This window comes from Pan troglodytes, chromosome 1 (genome assembly GCF_028858775.2).
Source record: "Pan troglodytes isolate AG18354 chromosome 1, NHGRI_mPanTro3-v2.0_pri, whole genome shotgun sequence".
Classification (NCBI taxonomy): Eukaryota; Metazoa; Chordata; class Mammalia; order Primates; family Hominidae; genus Pan; species Pan troglodytes.
Window position 1 is genome coordinate 80,467,235 of NC_072398.2, and position 25,709 is coordinate 80,492,943.

The following is a 25,709-nucleotide window of genomic DNA, read 5'->3' on the forward strand; positions in this document are numbered from 1 at the left end:
GGTGAGGTTGCTGCCCACTTGTGGGTTAACTGCACTAGCTCATTGTCTACAGGCCACGTCATGATGTGCGGTCACTGCAACTGACCCCACTGACAAGTCTTGCTCATGCACAGATCTCCTAAGCATTAGTGATCTGCCATGAGACTTGGCCTCCTTATCAATCTGACCTCCAGCTTTATGACCCAACCTTCTGATGGGCATACATATTTGCCTCAGTCCCACCCTGATATGGTTTGGCTCTATGTCCCCACTCAAATTTCATCTTGTAGCTCCCATAATTCCCACATGTTGTGGGAGGGATCCAGTGGGAGATAATTGAATCATAAGGACAGTTTCCCCCATACTGTTCTCGTGGTAGTGAATAAGTCTCACAAGATCTGAAGGTTTTATAAGGGGTTTCCACTTTTGCTTCTCTCTCATTCTGTCTTGCTACCACCATGTAAAAAGTGCCTTTTGCCTTCCACCTTGATTGTGAGGCCTCCCCAGCCATATGGAACTGTAAGTTCATTAAACTTATTTTTCTTCACAGTCTTGGGTATGTCTTTATAAGCAGCATGAAAATGGACTAATACACACCCCAAAGCCTATCAACATATTTAGGTTGCCCAATCTCATCTGTCTGCCACAGTGATGGCCAGGAGTATGAGCATGTGTAGTACATATCTCCATGCTTCCCTGGAACTGAGAACTTAAAGAGCCCATCTTGGCATCCTTCTTGGGCAGACTGTCCCACATACCATCTTTTTTCCAATGCTGTTTTCGTTATTCGTGTGGTACAAGCACAGGTCATAGAGTCAGCTTCAAAAGCAGAAACTAGCTGAAGAATGAAATGCCAATAATTTCCCTTCATGCCCAAATCCCCAATCTTTACAATCCTTGGACAGCCTTCTTCACTTGCCTGGGCTTCAGGGAGGGAAGTCTCTCCCATGGGCAGGAAGGACAGGGTTTCTCTTAATTCCTTCTGCATCCTAAGGTGACCTCCACTTCTCTGGGCCTATTATATTGGCAAAGGAGGGAACAGGGATTGGTAGGAGAGCCTCTCTAATAAGCCCATTTAGGAAGGGATTTGATAGGTCTTTTAACTTAGAATGCTGGACACTTACAGCCTTTTGTCTTCATCTTTGGGCTTTACCTCCCCTTTAGGAACTACAGGAAAAGCTGACTCAATGTCTAGTGACATATTCTGTAAAGGAATAGTAGACAAGGCATGTGGCTCTGAATGAAACAGGTCTGAATGAAACAGCTTATGTCCATTTCAAAGTTTTTATGTCCAGCCTTTCTTCATTCCCATCTGAATCAAGTATAAAATAAACTCCTTTTTTTTTTTTTCATAATTAATCCTTCCTGCCAACCTGACTCCTTCACCTAGGAAATGAATCTCCTTTCTCAGGATTCTTTACCTCACACTAAAGATACACCTAAATGTTCTCTGTGGCCATAAATGCTCATTAAAACTTTTCTGCTAAACTAGTTAAGTAAACTTTCTTTATCTTGCCTTCCTTTTACCCCAAATTCTCAAGTCCATCACTAACTTTCTTCACTTCTGCCTTCCTTTTACCCCAAATTCTCAACTCCATCACTAACTTTCTTCACTTCCAATTCTACTCACCACCCAATTCTTTTCAATTTCACCTTAGACTTTGTTACTATTCTGAAACTTTTCTCTCAAAGATTCTATGACATAACTACAAAAGTCATTTTTTCCTCATTCTGTAGGAAATTACTGAGAAAAATTGGCATAAATATAAAGGCTAGACAAGTGAAAGGTGGGATTGAGGTTGGGGATATGTAAACAAATATTCTGATGTAAGTAAAGACGGGAATGAGAGCAAACACAGGTCGGGAAGAAACCAGGAAGGTTCCAGAGAAGGTATCTGTATGGCCAGCTGGCCACAAACAATACTCATGGTCAGCAAGTATTTGTGTGTTGGGGCATCAAATTAGCTTATAGAACGAAGAGAAAAACATTTCTCTAAGCCCTCAAGTCCTGTGGTTTTTGTAACTTTGCCCCTGGAGCATATTTGTAAGAGCCAAAGCAAGATGAGAGCCCACTGCTCTGATGACTAATAATTGTCCCACATATTTACACATATAAAGAAAAAATCATATATCCTTGAATTTTTCCTTCTTATAGCAGTGGTTGCAAGAACTCCTTGACCAGTGTTTCCCAAAATCTGTTCCTTGATATATCCCTATTCAGCAACAGCCATGAGGATGAAGATTTATCTGCTGGAATCTCCAGTGTCTGGACCCGGCACAAAGTAAGTGCTCAGAAATACCTATTGTATGAATAAAGAAATGAATGAATGTTGCACATATAAATACATCTACCAACATTTCTTTGGTAAAGTTTGGAAAAAGCTTGGTTGAGCAAAATTCCATTGCTGAAGGACTGCTTTGAACCTTTACATTATGATACAATAGAGGGCATTTCTCAAATGCTTTTGTGCATGAGATCATGTTTCTCTACGTAGCTTCTGAATGTATACATTTGGAGAAAAATTCCCTAAATAATTGCTGGTAGTGCAGCGCTAGGGCCAATTCCTCCATCTCCAGTTTACCTGCCCTCTCCCTTCATGCAGTGCTCACTTGGATCTGCCAGCCTTTGTGATGTCCCATTCTTCATATGTAAACAAAACACAACACACACTGTAAGAACAAGGGAGTTTAAATTAACTGCCTATTTAACTGAACCACATCTCTTGGTTTTCCTCCAAATATCTATGTAAAAATGCAACCCACACAAGAGTACATGTAACGTTTTAGAAAGGGATATGGTGTTTACATTATTAGCATTTGTAATAGGTATTTGTGAGTATTGAAAATTGTATATGGCTGTTGTGAGAACTAAATCAGATTATATATGTTCTAGTACATTATACACCCTCAAAAATCAGGTGTTAAAGCCAAGTAGATCTGCAGGGCATAATGTTGGAAATTATGAATAGCATGAAAGAGAAGAGTTCTAAAAATATGCTGAATTATGGAAAATTATATATCAGTATTTGACAAGACTAGATTCAGCTGATATGACAAATTATGCCTAGATAAAGGTCAATGTAACATCATTACATCATTATTTGGTCAAATGTCAATGAGATAGAACACTCAATTTGCCTTTGTCAAAAGTTAAAGATGGACCACTTGATTTATCTTAAATGTTGGTTAGGAAGGCCAAAATAAAGATAGCGGTAATGACAACTTTCTGTGTAAAAATTTTTTCAATCATAAATAGTTGTGCCTTTGACTTTTCTTTAGTCACTTACATTAGTCAAAGGATCTAGGCATTAGAGACAAATGTGACACTTCCTTCAAGACCTACTAAACTTGTCTCATTTACTCAACAAATATTTAATTTATTCTACAAATATTTATTTTGAGCATTTACTAGACAAGACAATATGCTAGTTTTTCTGGAGGTACAAAGAAGAGTCAGACATGAGTTATTAAAGCTCTCAAGGGTCTTATAAACTAAGAGAATAGCAAAAGCAGGCATAGATTGACAAGATTACAAAGAAATTTATATGTGCCATAACTAATGTGCTGATAAAAAGTTATACAAACTCCTAGTGGAACACATTTTATTGTATTATAACTCTTAATTTACAATTCTGTCTCCCTTTGAAGATGGATTTTATCTTTTATATATCTGCAGAGACAGACATCGTAGGCTTTCAACAAATGTTTAATAAAAGAGTGAATGGTTGAACGAATGAAACTAAAGACTCTGAGATTTAGTTTTCAAAATAGTGCTACTATAGAATCATCTTTCATTTGCATATTTTTTAGGAAATAATTATTTTCTTGAAGCAAAGGACCATGTCATGTCTCATTGTAAATTCTATATAGAACCTGGTTGGCACAGTTAATGCAAAATAAATATTTTCTGAATAAAATGACTTAATTAATCAGAAAAGACACTAACAATGCATAACAGATAAACAATTCCAATGTTTTTGTTTAAACTCACAGACTTCTATGCAAAAAAGAATGCATTTTCATGTATATAAATTTACCTCAATAAACTTAAAAAATAGCTAATACTGTACTGCATACTTGAAATTTGCTAAGAGGTACATTGTAAATAATACTCTAGGAAGGAAGGAAGGAAGGAAGGGAGGAAGGGAAAGAAAGAAAAAGAGAGAGAAGGAAGGAAGGAAGGGTGGGTGGGAGGGAGGAAGGGAAAGAAAAAAGAGAAAAAGAAAGAAGGAAGGAAGGAAAGAAAGAGGAAAGAAAGAGAGAAAGAAAGAAAGAAAGAAAAAAGAAAGGAAGGAAGGAAGGAAGGAAGAAAAGAAAGAAAGAAAGAGAAAAAGAAAAGAAAGAAACTATGTGGGTGATGGATATGTTAATTAGCTTAGCTTGAATGTGGTGATCATTTCACAATGTATACATTTATCAAAACTTCAAGTTATATACCTTAAGTATATACAGTTTTATGTTAATTATGCCTCAATGAAGCTGGGGCAAAAAGAAAGTTCATTACGCCACAAAGCAAGAACTCTCGAGATAGGGTGACTGCAGAGTCAGCTGATTTAACAGCATTAGAATCCAATTTCTTTCTCTCTCTATGTGTCCTGCCATTTTGGATGGGTCGTTTTGCCCTCAGATTAGTTTTTCTCCTGGTTTCAAGATTCTACAGTAATTCCAGACGTGACATCATACAGACAAGAAAATGTTTAGAGGAAGAAGAAACCATTTTCTGTCCGTATCTTTATTAAAGCAAGTTAACTTTTCCTAGCAGCCCCCAACAGACTTTTCTTCATGGTTCAGTGGCCAGAATTATCATTTGCCCTGAACCAAAGACACTTAAAGTGAGTAGAACCACTTTGATTGGCTTGGAACATCATTGTCAACTCCCTCAACCTCCATCCCTGGGCTGGCCCGGGGACCTGCCTTCCCTAGACACATGGCTCTCCGGACGTGGTTGTTTATACTAACAAAACCAAGTCTGCCAGGAAGTAAGAGCGGAAGAAAAGAATGTTAAAGAGGCACCCAACAGTAATGCTACATGGAATGGATTTTCTAAATACTAAAAAATTAAAAGTGCATTTATGATGAGAATAGAGCCTTAGGTTCCAGGACAAATTCTCAAGAGAACTTGGATCCAAGTAAAGTAATTTTTGACACTTCCTCATCACCTCCCTCACAGATGACCCTCTCCTCCCTCACAAATACCAATCCCCCTCCCAATGTTTCACCTTCAAGCTAACCTCTAGTTGCCCGGGATTCCCAAGATGTCTCATTTAGACCTCCACTCCTGCAGCCAGACCTCACTCACATCTTCCAGCCATTACTTCTCCTCCTATCAAAAATTACCTAGAATCCCACTTATTTTTTAGAACACTATTCTCAGCACTCCAATAGCTTACCTCTTTTTATTTTCTCATTTTCTTTTAAATTGTTTGCAGGAAACCTGGTCATACTATGTGACCAAAGACATGTACATTTTGACAAGTTCCTATGGAGTAAAACTAGCCTCAATTCAGAAATACACTTTATCTCTGAGAATGGGTGTCTATGATCCTGAGACAGGTTGAAGGGGAAATATGAGGGAAGGGAAATTTTCCTAGAGGCCCTCACACAATCATCTCTTCCATCATGGTCTTTCTCTTTCCTGTGCTCTGAATAGTCTGTTCTTCTTGTATCGAGGGCAGATGACGTATTTATAACATTTCTGGCAGCTGGAAAGCTACGGAGGGAGGGTAAAGAAAGAGGAGTTGTGAGACGCAAAAGATATCATTGCCTTAAATGCTACCTCTAAAGCTGTTGGATGGCTTAGCTCCCCCTACAGGATGCCATGTAACATAGCAGCACACACTTAGAAGGTACCATTTTGTTAATCTCCTGGCCCTTCAGTTTCATCCTGTCTTGCTCTATCATAGGAGACTGCACAGTCATGGCCGACATCTTCAGCCTTCCTACACCAGAAACTTCTTCCTAGCCTTCCTAAACTTCTGCAAATAGACTCAAATATCAGGAAATCAAATGTTTTTCAAAATTAAGGAGATGAACTTCAAACATCCGGTAGTGGGAAGTTGAACTAAGAAACTGCTAATGTCTTCTTCCAATTCTAAAGTACTGTCAAAGTCAAATAAAGCATAGAGATGAATCTCTGAAATTAAGCCATTTCGTGGGGAGGAAACAATGGTAATTCAGGCCATACATGCAGACTGTCTTTAGTATGTCCCAAAAACAAAGAGGTTAGGGGTTTTATTTTTTAAAAAAGGAAACGTTACATATTGTCCTTTGAAAAATCTCACTGGCACTAGTAAGGTCTGGGAGAGTTGGCAGGATTTGGTTGGTGACTGAAGGCAGTAGGTAAAACACAAGGGGTTGTTTCAGCAGCTCTTAGATAAATCAGGTTACAGCAGGAAATTTCAGCAACTAGGCTTGCAGAGAATTACATTCTTAGATCAATGTCATGTGCTTGGAATGTTTTCTCCCCCTGGCTTCTCCACCCTGTTTTAGTAGGGTATAACAAGAATGCCCCAATTCATATGATTAGCTTTCACAATCGTTGTCCTTCTTGCCACAGTACAAGCTGTTCACATAGTAGGCTCTGGCCTCAGCTCATGTATGACCTATAAATAGCACCTGTGTCACTAGAGGGAAAAACTGCTGAATCAGGGACATGGGTTAGAAGGAGTGTATATCATCTTTTGTCTGAAATACTCCTAATTGATTTTTAAAGAAAAAATCTCCACAAGGGTGTGGGTGTGTTTGTGTGTGTGTGTATCTGTGCATGTCACACACAGCTTATCAGAAAGAAATCAAGAGCAGGAGTGAATGAGCAAGACAGAAGACAATGCTTATCTTCAGCCTTCCTACACCAGAAACTTCTTCCTAGCCTTCCTATGTTGTACTATATTGCACTTAGAGAAGTGCAGTTAGAGAAGACACAAGCAAAAAAGAGCAGAATTTCTTATTCCAGAAACCTCTATCATCACAATCAGACAAACTCTTCATAATTGGGCACCCCACAGAATTACACCATAGTGCCATCTAGCTCTCACTACCAAAGCTTGACATCCTATTCCCAGCTACGTTAAGAGGTTTAGGGTTAGTCACTGACCAGCAAAACTAAACTGATTGCCATTATTTGATAATGAAAATAAGCAAAATCCCCCAAAGAGGTTTATGTTTGGTAATAATTTATATTCAACTTATCTTATCAACATTCCAAACCAGTTTCTCAATATGAATATTAAGACTTAGATCTTTCTTGTTGAATATAGATTCAATGTTGCTCTGGGTTTTTATTAAACAAATTTCCACAAAGGTTGCACTGATTACTTCCTATCTTCTTTGGAAAGCTGTCAGCTGACAATGCTACCGGCTATAGATCTGATGTCAACAAATCACTGGTCTTGCAAATTTCCAGAGCATTTGCAAAAATCCCTAAAAAGAACAAATGGGAAAATTTCATTTTAATTCACTTATGCTGAATAGCAGGGTTGTTCATGTAGTATTTGTAGAGAGAAGGAGTGCTGGAGTCATGTAAAATAAAATAATAAACAGGTGTCACACCTGCAGAAGATCAAAGATTCTTATTGTAGGCATGATCTAGAAGAAAGTCTAAGAACTGTATTTTGTGGTGCTTCTGAGTTGTAAATTCTTTACTAAAGTATTCAATTATGGGAAATCGTGCCTGCTTCCCACTGCTGGTGCTGGCTGGGATGGAAATACTAAATGCCAAGAAGGAAAGTACATAATGGTTTTACTCTTTCTTCTAATAAACAGTATCATGGTGGAAAAAACTTGGCTTTTGGCCTTAGAGACTTGAATTCAAACATTGAAACAAAGCACTTTCTAAGTATTTGGGATAATTAACGTCCTTGAGCCTATCAGCATTATTGCAAAAAATAGTGGAGATAATATCTGTAAAATATCAAATATTGTATCTTTTTATAAATAGTCTTTATTTTGTGTAAATACTATTAAAACATCAAAGAGGAATATAATCATGTGCTGTCATCTTTACAGATGTCATTAGACAGTACATATTTGGATCTCTGGTAATCTTGTTATGATGTGAGTCAGTGATTTATGAGGGGCAAAATTTTCCTATCACATTACCTATTCTCTGCATCATCTGGCTTACAAAAATAGGAGCAGTGCATCTTTGAGCAGAAATAGATGCCTGAAATAGCTGTTAAACTGTTTGAGAGTCAGTACGAGGTAGATTAACCCAAAATAGAGCTATAGCAGAAAAGAGCCAAAAAGTGTGACTGTATTTAGCTATGGCGATGATGCTCATGTGTGGGATTTCTTCTGGCTCCAGGGGAGGGAATTTGTTAGGGAATAAGCAACATCTCTACTGTATCAAGAAGACTGAGTTTCCCCACACAGCCCTTCCATTTACTAGCTGTATGGATAGAAACAAATCTACATTTTCAGAGGCTAATTCCCTTATTTGCAAAATGAGAATTATATCTTTACTACCTCTCAAGGATTGTTGTAAAACCAAAAGAGATAAAGTATCTGAAAGTCTTTTGCAAATCATAAAGTGATAGGCAAATATCCTCCATCTGTTCACTTCTTTCCATCTCTACTGATATCACACTGATACAAGGCCCCAATAGCTCTCATCTCAGCCATGTAACAGTGTCAATCCTCCTTATCGAACCCCCTCTTTACACTTGGCCCTCACTGGGAACCATTCTCCAAATGACAGCCAAGATGACCATTTTAAAACATAAATCAAGAGACAGCCAAACACCATGTACCTCTTTCTAGAGGTATTCAACCACTTTATAAAACATTCTTGACAAATGAATCAAACCTGAACACGATCAGCCCTGTCCACTTCCCCATCATAACTGGTTCCTCACTCCTTTACTGACTGGGCTCCAGCCTCCTTGGCCTAACCCAAGGTCACTGAGATTTTTTTCTGATTTTTCTTCTAAAAGTTTTGCAGTTTTCACTCTTATGTTTATGTTTATGATGATCCATATCAAGTTAATTTTTATGCAAGATATGAGGTAAGATTTGAGGTCTTTTCTGCACATGGATATCAATTGTTTTCACTCATTTATTATAAAGATTATCCTTTCTCCATTGAATTGCTTTGGCACTTTTATCAAGAATTAATTGATGAACAATCATCAACTTTTTTATAACATTATTATTGCTCAGAATTTAATTTACTTTATGTCTCATGTTTAAAATAAACACATTTTAGTCTTAGATTTTTCTAATATTAAAAAAATTAGAAATGTTTCAATGCCATCATTTTTATATACTTACACTACAATACTCATATTTACTTATATCCTCTTCTACTCAAAGGCTATTGTAAAAGTGCAAATCCTTCCAAGCATTGTATGAAAAGGGAAAAAATACAGTGACACTATTGCTGTCATAGAACTAATCACAGAACCACAAATGAAAGTACATTGGTCAACTTAGGAAGTGATGGCTGTGTGCATTATAAATAATCTAAAAAAGATACAGAAGGTCACTTGGCCATATATATGTGGGTCTATTCCTGGACTCTCTTCTGTTCATTTCATCTATGTCTTTCATATGTGTGTATATACACATTATATACATATTACCATGGGACCTGACTCCATAAATGTCCAAAAAATTTTGAAAAAAACATGAAGTTTAGGGACTTAATATTAACAGATTTCAAGATTTACTACAAATTACAACCCTATCTTGATTACTGAAGCTTTCTAGTAAATCTTGAAATCTCATAATATTAAGATTATGATAATATTAAGATCTGATAATGTTACGATTCTATCCCATTGGCTGATTTTAATTCTCTGCAGAGCACTTAACAATTTTTTCATTCTTTATTATCTATCTTCTCTGAGTAGAATATAAGCTTCATGAGGGCAGAGGAATTATCTATTGTCTCTTTTTTCCCAATTTATCTCCAGCTCCTTGAATAATGCCCTTTACATAATATATTTTCAATAAATATTATTAAATAAATGAATTTATTAGTCTAAGGTGTTATTTTTGTCATGACAGTATTTGTTGTGCATTAAATCTCTCCTTTGCCACTGAGGAATTCTGATTGATCAGGTTTCTACAGTGCCTTCTTACATTAGAGAAGTTTTCAATGCCACCACCATTTCCTCTGTACCTAGAGATATTGAGAACAGCCAAAAAGTAATGGAAGAAGCATTGGCCTGAAATTTAAAAGATCAAAGTGTCCAATTCTGTTTTGCCACTAACTAGGAGTGTGACCTTGGAAAAGTCATTTAACGTCTCCAAATCTCTCTTTGTTTTCATCTGTAATTTGAGGGTGACAATTATATACATCATATATGTAGATTATTTCAATGAGATAATAAATGTGCATGGTACATTTCCTGTCATATAATAAGGGACCAATAGATGTTATTGCTATCACGTCATTATTTAGATGGTTAAAACTTATAGAAGCTTCTTTGGTGTTGTTTTGGGGTAGAATGAAAGCTAGGAAAAAATAAACAAAAGTAAATAAATAATGGAAACTTTTCTAGAGGTAGGAATTAGAAAATTATTAATAACTCTTTGTCTTGGCTTACCCTGGTATAACTTTGTATCACTTTCTAGTCTGAAATAAAACTACTTAGCTGACCCTCCCCTTGATACAACCATCTCTCTTCACCAACAAGCCTCCTTTCCAGAAAGTAAGCCCTTGATTTCACCAGCAAGTGTCTTTCATTCCCCAATGTCTTCTGCATTCTACCCAACCTGCCTCTCACACCATTACAGTGGGACCTGGCCCCATAAATGTCAAAGAGATATATCAAGCCAACAGTTCATTGAAGTACATCAGCCATAGTTCTTTAAAATCAGGCTATGTGAAGTTGGTGGCTTTCCTCATTAATGCCATTATTTTCTAGGAATAAAAGAAAATTGGGAAAGGGAGAAACAAAGACTACGGGAGCTGAGTGAGGGTGCAGCCTGCTCTATGTGTGTGTTTTTTTATGTGTGTGCATTTGAGTATGTGTGAGAGAAAGAGGAAGATAATAAAAATAATAAGGGAAGGCACTTACATCATCAGTGCCCTATAACTAGAAAGGACACCTGGATCATCTCTTTCTTGAGGGCTACATTAGGGACTCAAGTCTTTCTATGTCTGCTTAGAGTAGGGTTGTAACCCAAAGCAGCAGGATGGGATAGACATGATAACTGGCTAAATCTGTCTGTTTGTTGGCTACCTATTCGTTGGCCTCAGCTGGGGACCAGGCATCCATAGTACAGAGTAAGCTGGCCAGCTGAAAGGCGTTAAGTTACATGGGAACCAGAACAATCTTACCTAAGTTCAAAGACCTATATTGACCTCCACTAATTGAAAGACCTAAAAGGCAAATGAGAGTCTTTCCATATTATAGAAAAACTTCGGAACTGTTAGAAGGAATTACAACTCTCACTACTAAGCACTGAGTAGGGTGAGCTCAGGAGAGGCGAGTGGACTTACCTGAACTCCAGAGGAGAGCAGGAAATGTTTGAGAAGAGGTGTGTCTTGGTCCTTGGTATGCAAGTAGCCACTACAATCTCTGCCTGTGATCAGCCTTCCAGGAAGAACAGCGTGTGCTGCAGGGCAGGGGGCATGGTACACCCCACACCAGCACACAGAGGATGGCAGGACGCCACTGAGGATCACACTTTAAAATCTAGACAGACTAGAAAAGTGATTTTTTTCCTGACAGGGAAGGAATGTTTATTTCTAAGCTGACTCTGCTTCATTTACTTGCACTTGTCCAACACATTCTCAGCATCCCGAGGAAACAGGAAAGGGGCACCCAAGAAAAAAGATAGCACAGAAACTTTAAAAAAAAAAGAAAGTGTCCCCTCAGGCCACCTTCAGAGATAACTGAAAAGTAGCATCCTTAGAGGACAGATGCTAGGAGAGCACACAATGATTCAGAAATAATGCTTGCTAAAATTGACAACGAGACACCCCAGAAGAGCACCCCCAAGTTGTAGCACTCTAGTTTGCAAAGCAATTTTAACCATCAGAGCTCAAAGCACGTAGAAAACTTTCCCTGACTCCTTCCTAGCTCCTACAAAGTAGACGAAAGCAATTATTCCCAATGCACCAGAAGGAAATGTAAAGAAAGCAAGACAAAAGGAAGGATGCTTAGAATCCTTGAGGCTTCTCTCCCCAAGAAGAATCCTACCAACTCCATCCTGCAGGCGCTTGTCCTATTCCTGCTTAAACACACATGGAGACAAAAGTTTGCTACTTCAGGAAGCCTACTGGATTCTTGGCAATTCTCCTGATAGGATGGTTTCTTGTACTATGCCAATATCTGTCCCTTGCAACTTCCACAGTCCTGTTCTTTGGAGCAATATAAAATAACTCGACTCCTGCTCTTCTTCATCACAATCCTTCAGATGTGTGGATATGACTATTAGGCCTGCCACAATGCGTTGTCATGAAGTCTCTTTATTCTTCTCTTCTAATTAATCTTATGTGACTGGTCTTTTAACCTTCAACATCTCAATCACCTCCTCTATCTTGGGGTAGCTCAACACGGGGGCATCAGTCTGAGGTAGAAAGGGCCTTCCTGCATCTGACAAGCAACACATCTGAACCTCCTTCTGCGAGGTGAGGAGAAAGGAAGGTCAAACAATCTAAGAAAAGCTATCTCTATGTACTTAGAAAATAGAAAATGAAATGGTTTGACCTTTTCTGTGGCACTGTACAGAGCTAACCCAGACAGAAGCTGCCTTAGATTATTACAAACAGACAATTGGCATACAATTTAATACTCACCTTTCAAATTTAGAAGTAGATTTTTCTTGTCCCTCTTGCACCTGGTTATGGGGGGGATAAAAATATCCACCCACCCATTCCCTGCACACACACACTATCCTAATGCTTTGAAGAGCAGGCAACGGACATACTCCGTCTCTGAGGGCACCCAGCAACTGGCCCCAGAAAACACTCAGAAAAAGGAGCCAGTTTCCCTGGAAGATATCTGACACCCAGAGGGAACAATTGATCTGAAAGCTTTTCAGAGCTTCCAACAAAAGCAAGTGGGGCTTCCCCAAGAGAGAATAGGTTCCCACCTTGGCCCAGTTTTCTGAGTCCAGCTAAGAAGAAAGTATACTTAATTTAGCTAAGAAGCTAATTACTGTTAAATGACCTTTCTTAAGGTTGCTTCATGCAAGAAGTCCTCAAAAACCATAAAACAGGCAATTCCATATAACCAAGAAAACATTCATGGCTCCACCCACATTTATCATAATTTTTAATCTACTTCTCCAACACTCACTTTGACCATCTCTGTTGTTTTTCTATAAATCGGTTTAGAGGGGGTACGAATCTATTTTCAGCAAATACTTACTCCTCTTCTCCCCTCCTTCCCGTGCACTTCCCCCTCTTCAGTGCTTCTGTTCAGGTTTTGGGCAACTGAGCATTAGGTCTTGTGCTTTTCGTCATGGTGTCCCCCTTCTACATTTTGTCACGCTGTCTTCTACATTTGACCCATGACCTGTTATTTTATGTGGATTAGGGATAAAGGACCCAAATCAAAGAATGACAATGTAGTTACATCAACAAGCACCAAGAACAGGACTAGTAATAGACAGACTACTAAAGAAAAACTTCTTTAGCAAAGGTGTCCAAGTTGGTTGCTTAGAACTCTAAGTGCATTTTCCCATGGTCACCATGTTATGTACAGTATTGAGAGGGAATTGAAATAATGCAATTAGTGCCCTATTTTGAGTAACATAGGCCTCATGAACTGGTCTGAATAACTAACTAGTCATCATTTATAAAAATAGGTCATGGGAAGATACCCTCCTTCTCTTGTTCATCATTACCATTTCTCCTGGTTCCTCCAATAGCAGGCATAGAGGAGTTTTAATTGTTTTTGTGGGACAAAGGAATACATGAATAAATGCACTTATTTATTCATCAACTATTTATAAAACACCTACCATAGTTAGGTGCTATGTTAGGTGCTAAGGATCTAGATATAGTCCTTATCCTTAAGGAGCTCACAGTTCAGTGGGGGAAAGAGACAGGTAAACAAATAATTACAGCATCGTGTGATGGTGCATTAAATGGTGGTAAAAAGCATAAACATGGATAAGATCCCAAGTAAGAGTGAGTGGAGTGAGATAAATACAGAAGAAAAGACCCTATGGAATATAGCATTAAAGGGGCTGATGGGGAAAAAGGAGTCTTCCAAGAAAAATGGAAAGAAGGTGCAAGAGAAGACATAAGGGAGAATAGTGTCACAGAAGCCAAATAAGGAGAGCACTCCAAGGAGGGAGTGGTAATACCACCTCATCTACTTAGTCATCTAGTAGTGACTAAGTGACTATTTAGTCACTTCTTTTCATAATGAATATTGCCAACCCAGACCTCCCCCTTGAATTCAGAGACTCCACCTGCCCCTCCTACATCTCCACAAGGCCATCTGATAGGCTTCAGCTAGAATGACAATCAACAGGTAGAAAAAACATTTGGACAAGTATAAGGGAATAGATGTGTAAACCCTGACTCATAGCAGCTAAAACAAAAACCTCAGGCATGCAGGATATCAGAAAGGCTTCTTGGGAAGATGAGATACATTTGCTCAGGGAAGTTATAAATGATGAAAGGAGAGGAGAGACTGCAACTTGAGAAAGAACAGTGATAGGATTGAACCCTTGAATGTGTCTGTCCATTAACCAAGACTTGACCAGTCAAATGACACTTAAATTATTTAAGGGAAGGCTCCAAGTGGGCAAACATTTGAGTACTAGTCATCCAAAAATCTTCCCCTAAATTAGATAGACTTATACTCAGTTGAAAGATCATTTCACCAAACATGAAGACATCAGCTATCATAACAAGCTACTTAGGACAATTAAGAACCATTTTATTCCTCCTCAAACCACCTATTTTTATCTGTGAGGATAAAATCTAAAGAAGCTTTAAGAATCCCCCACTTCCCATGCACTGTTGCATGGGATAACCTGGAAACCAACAAAAACACCACTTAACCAGATGGTTCTTCCTACAGTGGGTCAGAGTCTACATTCTTTAATTGAGAAAATTAAGGTACAGGAGGTGCTGCTGACATTTCAAGCAGTAAGCATCCCACTTTTTTGTAAAGGCATTTAATAGGTAAAGAATTAAAAGAGGAGGAATCTCAACAGAACTTCCTCTCAGCAGATGTTCAGCAAATCCTTTCCAACATGAGGGACTCCAATGTTAACTTCTTTATTTGCTTTGGTTAAAAGAAGAACAGTTGCTTCTCAAGGATTCATATTAAAACATTTTATGTGATGCCAGGTGATGGAACACTCTGTCATAGACAAAATTTTATTTTGGACCAACAGTTTGCTGATTTAGTCTGTTTTCTTCTGAAAGAAAGAATCTATAAAATCTATCCATCCGAATCCCTGCTCCTGGCTGTATGAAGTGATAAACCTCTGAGGTTTCCTGGAAACTTGGCTAAAATTGCTGATTTCCTCTGGAACATCTCGGAAAATGGTGTGTGGAGTATTCAATCTCTCCTTCCTGGGTGTAATTCAGGAAGCTATGAATGACTCCTGGTTTGTTTGTCAAAGAGTTAGATTTTCCATGATGTTTAGACAGGTCCTGGCTATTGACACTAGATTGGCATTACTCCCAAAGGTCAGATTCTCTACCTGCCACTGTATGGCATTTCTCCATGGGAGTCAGATGCACTCAAATGTACTTTTCCACCAATCATTGAGTCTGCTCAGAGCACATCATGAGCTAAGCTAATGCTTTTGCCAGAATGTTCAACTTTTCACCCCACATCCGATATAGAAAACACTGAGGCATGGTATAAACCATAAAGAATGAGAATTTACTAGATAGGATTGCTAAGAACATCGGAAAATGAAGTAAAGGTTGGGGAATCCTTATTTGACAGCCTACTCAAAGTAAGGCATTGTAGAAGACACAAAACATTAAGACTTAAATTGCTTCCAGAGAAAAGACATTAAAGGTTCATATAAAAATGTAACAGCATAGGCAGAATTTTATGTTCTGAAAACTAACATCACTTCCTCAGCACATGCCACAGCTCCCCATGCGGTGTACCCCAATTTCTTCTTCAGCCCCAGAGACTGAGAACCAAGTCTTCTGCAGTCCCCCAGCTCAGACTAACAAAGAGGTACTGAGAGTTGTGGGTAACTGAATTTAACCTACTCTATGCCAGGCAACGTGCTAAGAATTAAGGTAGAAGATACACACGTGGTTTCTGCACTCAAGGGATTTGTTTGCAGTCTGATGAAGTAAATCTTATTATTCTATTTAGTGAAAATAAACCAAGACTCATCCAAATTACAATGTTTCTCTTGCATAATCCAAAAATCATTTGCATAAATATATCCTGAGATACTTTATTGAAATGCATATCTTCCCGAGCCCCATTTCAAACTTCTGATTCAGAATATCTGACAGACAGGACTGAAAACCTGTAATTTAACAAACTCCCTGAATGACTCTTATACCTATTAAGCTTTGAGAACCACTAATACATCAGATCGTGAGAGTAATCACCATACAGAAGTCCCATGCTGCCCCTTTTTTGACTGAAGAGTGGAAGGCAACTTAGAGTGTTTCACCATCAGTGCCTGAGTCAGTCAGAGGCATTATGCTAATGAGCCCACAGCTGAAAATAAAGAAGTTAGGAAAAGGGACACACAGCATTCAAGCCCTCCAAAAGGCATTGAGGAAGTCAAGAGATCTCACTTACTACCAGGCCAGGCCAGAAGTGACTCTCAACGTACAGCGCATTCCTAAATGGCACTGGGGAGAAGGGAAGCTTTGCAGCTCAGAGGACCCTTTGCAGGTCCTTCTGCATATACTGCTGAGGCCATTATCCTTTTCCTCTGATGTTGCTGATCTCTAGATCAAGAATAGGCAGGTGAAAGAACACGTGCCTTGGCACCTGTGCCCAGTGCCTGGAGAACTTGCTGGATCTGCTGCTCTGTTACCCTTTCTCTTTCCCTAGTGCACCCCCCAGAGCTGGTTCCAACCAAAATGTTAGCAAACACACACATGCAAACCAATGTTTTCACCCTCTGAAATAGTCATTTTATCTCCATATCAGTTTTCACATCTCTCCTGCCTTGCCCCCAACTTCTCTTCTCTTTACTGCTATCCATGAAGACTTTGGGATCAGAAGACCTGGATTTGAGTTTGCTCTCCCATTTGATAACTGAGTGACCTGGAGTCTTCCCTGCAACTCCATTGACTCTCCATTTCCTTGTGTGCAAAGTGGGCATGATAATAATCCTTGTAAGATTATTGTGAGGATCAGACAATGCACAGGATATGAGAATAGAGCTTCGTAAACCTACAAAGTGCAACATCTATTACACTGGAGAAGAAACTGTTATGCTGTGAAGGACACTGACTACATGATGGTGACACTGGTCACAGAGACTGGCCGAGGCTGGACACAGGCCCCAGGAGCCGCTGCTGTGGAATGACCACGAAAGTCTCCATCATAAGTGATGATGAATAAGCATCCACCAGTGGCTCTCATGGGCAATCTGGAATACATTCAAAGAGGTCAGCACTTAAAATGGGGAAAAGAAAACAAAATACTTGGAGGGAGAAAACAGCAAGGCAAAAGCTGAGCAGGCAGAATCTGTTAAAGAGAAAGAAGGTGGCAGGAGGGGGAATGACCGACGGTATCAAAGGCAGCACCACAGGGAAGCACGAGAGGGGAAATCAACAGACTCCTGCTGCTGGGTGGACTAGAAAACCAGGGTATTCAACCTGCACTAACCTAGATGGCCCAGTTCCTAAACAATCATCTCTCCTTTCCTTCATGACACTATGCAATGAAACTTCTATTCTCCTCAATTTATTGTGTAAATGTAAAACAAGCCTTGTCACTTGAGGAGTCACCAGAGGACCTCTGACTTCCAGCCTGAAAAAGTCTAACACTCCAAAGGTAAATTTTGTTCTTCAAAGTGACGATATTCTTCTGTTGGGCCCAGAGCCCTTGGACCATTTACTAATAGTAACGTTCTAAAAAAAAAAAAAAAAAAAAAAAAAAAAAAAAAAAAAAGACAAAACCTGAAATTAAAAAAAGATATGCCTAAATAGACTAAATATTTAAATATGATCACAGCTAGATTTGAAAAGTGATATTCATGCTGTGGAGAAGACACCAAGAAAATATTAGTAAGCTCTTTGTTTTGACTTTCAGATCTTCCTGAGGAAACTACATTTATCGCTGTCTCAGAACGATGTATAAAAACACATAAAACAAAATCTCCTAAGAAGGGATCCACAGATTGGCTTTAGGAAATGTATAAACTCCATAAAATTGTACAGAGAAGTTGTAATTTACATGCCTTTTTTGTCCATGAATTTCATCAAATTCACCAAAACATCTCACCACTGAGTTAGATGTTCCTAAACACCTTTTTTCTGGGACCCCTTTGACCTCTGAATTTATTTTACAAATTAAATTGTCTTTCATTGGTCATCCCCAAAGCTTGAGTTTCAATTCTAAATAATGTCACTCTTTTCTTGCCTTGTCCTCAAGCCACTATTTTTCTTTCTCTTTTAATGTGTCCCTCCTTTATTGTTCCCTTTAATTCTTTTTCTTCTTCTTCCTTTTCTAACTCCCTCTCTAATTTCCCTCTCTCTCCTATCCTTAATTAAGCCCACCAGTGACCTCCGTGTTTCTCTTCTCTCAAAGCTAAAGAAGGTGCCACTGCCCATTTAAAATTTTCCATCTAAGCTGGGCACGGTGGCTCACGCCTGTAATCCCAGCATTTTAGAAGGCCAAGGCGAGCGGATCACAAGGTCTAGAGATTGAGACCATCCTGGCCAACATGGTGAAAGCCCGTCTCTATTAAAAAATACAAAATTAGCTGGGCGTGGTGGCACGTGCGTGTAGTCCCAGCGACTCTGGAGGCTGAGGCAGGAGAATCACTTGAACCCGGGAGGCAGAGGCAGAGGTTGCAGTGAGCCGAGATTGCGCCACTACACTCCAGACTGGCGACAGAGTGAGACTGTCTCAAAAAAAATAAAATAAAATAAAACAACAAAAATAATCCATCTAAGTCTTAGTCCTTCTCTACCACACTCCATATTCTTTTACATTTATTCCTACCCTTTCCCTCCATCAAATGCCTGGAGGCCTGGAGTTACAGTGTGAATCATTGCAATATTAATAGCATTGTCCTTCATGAAGGAAGATGACATCACTAATCCACCATCACTGGGACATGTACCCTTGAACGATTTTCTCCACAGAAGGAGCAAGCGGGTATTGCTATCTTCCCACACCTCATACCCCTAAAAAAAATCTCAAGAATATTCTAAGCTGAGATTTGGGGTACAGCAAGTAGACCCAGAATAAAAAGAAACCAACTTTAAGGTCTCATGAGATTTTGATCTAGGCACAAAGAGTCTCAGGAGGGCCACACCTCAAACTAGGAATAACCAGAATCTTTCAACTGAAATTGATTTTGTTTATGCTGAGTTAGATTTGATTATGCATCTCTAATTTGAAAGAATCAGCTGCACGGTAATGATGAAGTTACCAGTTCGTGAGTACATAGTAGGTATATTACATCATCTCTAATTCTCTCAACTGTCCTTGGTAAAATGATATTCACAGAGATTAAGTAACTTGAAGAAGCCACATAGCTAGTAAGTGATAAACCCAGGATCTGAATCTACTTTTCTTTCCATTACACTACACCGACACATGTGTTACAACTTCAGTTCCTTTCTTCTTGGATGCTGATAAAATGAGCCCAGCTGGTGGCAGAGAAGAGCCCAGCAGCAGCTTAAGTGACTAAGAGGTCCTCCTCTGGCCGACCTTCCCTTTCACCGCCACTTTCCTACACCAAGTCTGAGATGCTTTCAGTAACTGGAGATCTGATGACTCATGCCTGTCCTCAGAGTTTTAAGTGATATTTTCGTAACATGCTATCTTATCCCTGGCAAGGAAGTAGGATCCATTTTTTGCCTGTCTTTACCGAACTCTTACCTGCTCTAATTACTTTGATCAGCTGGTGCAGGAAGTAATCGAGACAACCTAAGAACAGTTTGTTTCCTTTGTCATGCCTGGACGGTGATCTTTTCTTGATTGGAGTCAGGTATGACATACTTGTGCTCCAAGATCAAGTGAGACTAGTAAATGCTGGTCTTCTACTATGCTCTCGTTGCATTTTGTATATCCCCTCCTTCCTTGCAATGCTATGCCAATTGCTGAAATGGAATTTCAGAAGAGGTCTACTGACTTCGGAGACCATATGTTCAGTCACTACTCTATATTGTTCCCAAAATTCTGATAGGGAAAATTTGAAGAAAGAGGGGGAAGGAGTTTCTTCTAAATGTAGGTCAGTTTCCCTGCTTTGAAGATTAGAAAGAACTCTCAGTTAATTCTATAAATATTTGTTGGGTTCTTACTGCATCCTAGCCTCTCTGCTGAGTTGTAATAAGTCTATAGGTGTATTAAAAAAACAAACAAACAAAATATTAACTCTAGCTCAAGAGACAAACATACAAGGAAAAAGACTTTCAAAATTAACCGAGGGGGAAATTGATGCAACAGAAGGATGAACAAAGTGTAACAGAAGCCCAGAGGAAGAAACTAGGAGACTCTGGACAGGATTCTTTCACAGGCTGGTCCTGAAAAGGTGGAGAGGATTTCTGTACCTGGAGAAGAACAGGAAGGATTTTTCCTACGGAGGATTCACCAGAATTATTAATAATCATACCTAACATTGTTGAATGCATACTATATACCTGACACTGTTCAAGGTACATTCTATATATATTGATTTATTTAACTCTGATAGAAATCTCAAAAATTAGTATCACTTTCTCCATTTCACATATCAAAGAAGTAAGGTTCTTGAAGGTTAAGCAGTTTGGTTAAATGCCTGGGCTGGCTGAGGGGGTCTTTGGCTCAAAACCATGAACCTTGTTGCTACCTGATGTTATCTCCACATCACATTCGTGATGTGCTTCATAGATGTGGATGTCATCCTTGTACAGGAATCACATTAATCAATCTGTTAATTTTTGTTGTTTATTTAAATAAGATTTTCTTCATAGCCTAAAAAAAGACACAGAAACAAGAAGCAGCTCAGCACTAGCCAAGGCATAATAATAAAATAATAACAATTATTTATCAGTACTACTATGTTTTCTAGTATTTACTGAGCTTTACTCTGTCAAATAATGTTCCAAATACCTTTCAGGTATTAATATAAAACTACCCTATAATGTAATTTCTATTATAATTCCCAGCTCACAGAGATGAGGACATCAGTACATATACAGGTGACAGGTTATAGGTTGATCTCCTATCTCGTCTACTTTATGTGCTTTATTTTTGGGTGGGGGGAGACCATTTTATCTGAAGCCTATTTTGCTTGTCATAGCCAAACTTTACTCCTTTCCCAGATGCTTCCTTCCTTGACATTCTTTTTTTTCTTAAATGAAATCTCCAGATCTGTTTACCTCTGAATTGCGTCTATTAGTGTCCCTGGGCAAATGGATTTCATTGCAGTTCAAACCAGACTCTGCTGACTGAGGATTTCCAGGGTCCCTAAGTTCCTTCTGGTGTAAAGGGCAGTGGCTTGACTTGTATAGAATATCTGCCAGACTGGCTTAGAACACATTTGAATGCTTAAAATACCAGTGCAGTCAAAGGCCAGCCTGCCAGATGAATGCTGACTGGCAGGAAGAGCAGACATTCCAAAGAAAGTGCTGTCTGTCTTCAACCCCCAGCTCTCATCCAGGACTGAACTCAAAGCTTGGAGCAAACAGCCAAGAGCTTCAGGAGCTTTGTGTGCTGCAAGAAAAAATAAGGAAAAGAAGAGAGATGTTGGTGCACCCTTTCCTCTCTGAACTTCCACCCCAGCTAGAGAAAACACACAGCCAGGCTAACTGCTGTCACTTTCAACGCACAGCCACTAACCTCCCTGAGTCCTTTTGTGGTATCCTCTCATCCTATTATATATCTCTAATTCATTCAATCTCCCTCTCTTCTAGACAAGAATTTCACACCTTTTCCTCCCACTTCAAATCTACAATTCCTCATCTTATATTCGCAGCTTATAACAGAACATCCATGTGCTCCCATCCACCAGTCTACCTATATGCATTGTCTTAACTCTTGTTACGACGCATGAACTACTTGCTTCTAGCTGAAGTCAACCCCGATATTTGTGCTCTGAGTTCCATTCCCTTTTACCTTCTCAAAGATTTTGCTCCCTCCAATCTTTCATCTCTTTACTCCATAATGAATTCTCCTATCTGCATACAAACACACTGTTGTTTATCTCATTTTAAAACCCATCTCTCAAACCCATTTTTGCCTCCAACTATTGCCCTGTTTCTTAGCAATCATCGGAAGTTGTCTATACTTGGTGTCTTCCCTTCTGTTCTTTCCATTCTCTCTTGAACCCATTCCAATCAAACTTTCCCTCCTAGTACACCTTTAAAACTGCTCTTGCAAAAGTCTTCATGCCCTCTCCCCACCACCTACAACACATACACACATAGTCAAATCCAGGGCTTAATTACCATAGGCCATTGCACTTGACTCTGCAGCATTTGACACTCAGGATCATGGTTTCCTTCCTGAAGTACTTTTTTTCTGGAATATCTTTCTTTCTTGGCCTTCTACCTACTTCATTTGCTGCTCCTTCTCAATCTTCTTTGTCAGTTCCTACTTATATGCCTGCCATCTAAATGTGTACAGGACCAGGATCACAGGCTCTTTAGATGTTCAGCGTCTATACTCACTCTCTTGGTGATCTTCCCCCAGTCTTGTAGATTTAAACACCATGTCTATGATGACGATTCCCTAATTCATATGCCTAGCTTAACTCCTCCTCTGAACACCAGCCTTGTAAATACAATCGCTAGTCAATATCTCCACTTGGATTTTTAATAAGCATTTCAAGTTTATCATTCCAAAAAAATAAACTCTTTAACTTTCCATCCTGTCCTGTAACTTTTAGTTCCTCAGGCCAAAACCTTAAAGTAATCCTTGATTCCTCTTCTCCTGTTAACCCCCATAACAACATACTATGTCAGTTCTTCTCTGAAATTATCACCAGAATATGACCACATCTCACTACTTGGACTGCTATCACCTTGGCTCCAGCCACCATCATCTTTTTCCTGCATTTCTGCAAAGCTGCCTCACTAATCACCTTTCTTCCATCTTTGTTCACTTATAGCCTATTCTCTAGTAAGAAATCAAAGTAATTTTTTAAAATGTAAGTCAAATCATGTCACTCTCCTTCTCAAAAATCTCTGTACTTCTTTTGTCACTCAGAGTAAAATCCAAAGTCTTTACCATCTGCAGTGGAGCATTAAGATAATCTGTATGACAGCCCAACACTACAGAATAGCATTGACTGGCATTTTCCCATTTTTCTTTGTTCAGGTAAAAACCTTGGAATCACCTTTGTCTCGTCCCTTTGTCTCACACTCCATCTCTACTTCATCTGTTCTGTCAACTCTACCTTCAAAACATCCACCATATCTGACCACTTCTCATTATCCTCATTGCTACCATCTTAGTCCAAGCCACCATTGTATCTTATAAGCACTATTTTAATAACAATCTAGTAGGTCTCCACGCTTTCCTACTCGCACCTTTCAGAGTAACCCTGACAAAACATAAGCCACATCATGTCACCTCTCTGTTTATAACCCTCCAATGGCTGTCCAGATAATAAGGGTAGTTTCAGAGCATTAGTGGGAATGAAAATCTTATTGGCTGAAGAGTTAATTAGAGATGATAAAGCAGGGACAATGAGGATAAACTAGTCTTTTGAGAAATGTGGCTGTGAACAGAAGGGCAAAACAGGACAGTAGATGAAGGTGGCTTAGACCTGCCAGGGATTTTTTCCATAAGAGGGAACAGATGTGAGCATACTTCCATGTTAAGGGTAGTTACTAGAAAGAGAGATTGAAGATACAGTAGAGAGAGATATTGAATGGCCTCAGAGGAAGCAGAAGGAGATAAGAACTTGGAGGCTCAGTTGAAAAGGACAGCTTCAGACAGAAGGTGGGGTTTGCATTCTAATGAGACAGAAAAGGAGGAGAGGACTGATGCAGATAAGCTTGCAGGTAGTGGGGGTAAAAGCCAACGATGACGTGCAGACTCAACAGATTAGAAAGTTCCACTTTCAAAACTTTCACTTTCATTGACTAAGTTAATGCATTTTTAAATCAATATCAAATTCTTAGGAAACAAATACTATTACATTAAAACAGAATTCAATTCTTGATGGATTTTCTAACAAATAATATTCCATATTATGGCTGTGGAGCACATATTCTAATTTAATATCAGGGCTCCATTATATTAAGGGATATCAATGTTTTGGAGCTCAGAAAAGAGTTCCAGTGAGTTCATTTTATTAAAAACAGTAATGCCATTTGTTTGCATTGCTATTTTAAAAGGTTAATCAATAAAATAATTACTTAAAGTTATTTAATTACAAATAGAAGCTTAAGAATGCCTAAGTGATTCTCAAAAAGATTATACAGCAGTCAGTGAAAATCAGATGAGTGTGCTGATGACTTAGTTCCTCGCTCAGCTGAACAAGGCTAGCTACAATGGAGGCTTTCACTATTATACAGACTTACACTGATTCATTCTTAGCTGTATAGTATTCGCTTTATACCCTTAATTAACATATGCCCATAATTAGCCATCATGAAGACAGACAGCTTAAGCCATGTTACTATTGAAATATAACAAGTTAATAAAGAGAATAAAGAATTATAAGAAGTTGGCAGTTTTGCCCAAGGATGCTCTTCACCAGATACAGGTTGAATGCATCTACTCAAAAATCCTCTTGTAGTCCTGGTCTTGGCAAATGTTATGCTACCCATTCAGTCTTTAGATGCAGAAACCTTTGAATCTTTTTATCCCTTATTCTCTCTCAATCCCCATGACCAGTCAACCAATCAGTCGTGTCACCAAGACCTGCAGATACTTCCTCCTTAGGATCTCTTTAGAATCCCTGAACCTCTGCCAATCTCAGTTCAGGTCTTCAGCACTTTCTATCATCCCTCCCTAATACATAGCTTCCTGGGTCATCCTCCAACAGTCTGAAAACATACCACTCCCATTGCCCTGATTCCAGTTCTTGGAGAGCTCCCCAGTGCTTTCAGAGTAAAGCTCAAGCTCACAAGTAAGATTAACCCAGAAGGCTCTGAATGATGAGACTACTGCCTAACTGCTCTTCTTCCTCCTCATTTTACTCCATCTTTGTCCCATCTCAAACGTATTTATATTTCAAATAAGACAACAGTGAATGCCTTATAGTACAATGACATAACCAAATGCTATTTCTTTTACTGGAATCCCTTTCTCCTCCCTTGTCTAGCTAACTTCTATTTATTCTGCAAAGCAAAATTCTGAATTTGATATATGCTTTGAGGGGTTTCTTTTCATTTTTGTGTCAGTAGCAGAAATAGGTTTGCCCAAATATAATTCTACTCTTCTCTCTGATCACCCTCAATTCAACAGTTCATATGAAAAAACTGGAGAACTGGGCTGGGTGCAGTGGCTCACACCAGTAATCCCAGCACTTTGGGAGGCCAGGGCGGGTGGATTCCTTGAGCTCAGGAGTTTGAAACCAGCCTAGGCAACATAGTGAAACACTGTCTCTAAAACAAAAACACAAAAAAAATTAGCTGAGTGTGATGGCACATGCCTGTAATGCCAGCTACTCAAGAGTCTGAGGCAGGAGAATCACGTAAGCTCAGGAGG

At 39.0% G+C, this 25,709-nt stretch overlaps 1 long non-coding RNA gene across 1 annotated transcript in view; it reads right to left on the minus strand.

Moving 5' to 3' along the window:
• The window catches only part of LOC107969194 (uncharacterized), a 71,310-nt gene extending 58,446 nt beyond the window's left edge, over nucleotides 1–12,864 (minus strand). The window contains exon 1 of the long non-coding RNA XR_001710863.3: nucleotides 12,728–12,864. This is a non-coding gene — a long non-coding RNA (uncharacterized LOC107969194). The remainder of the gene's footprint in view (nucleotides 1–12,727) is intronic.
• Between the last annotated feature and the right edge of the window lie 12,845 nt (nucleotides 12,865–25,709).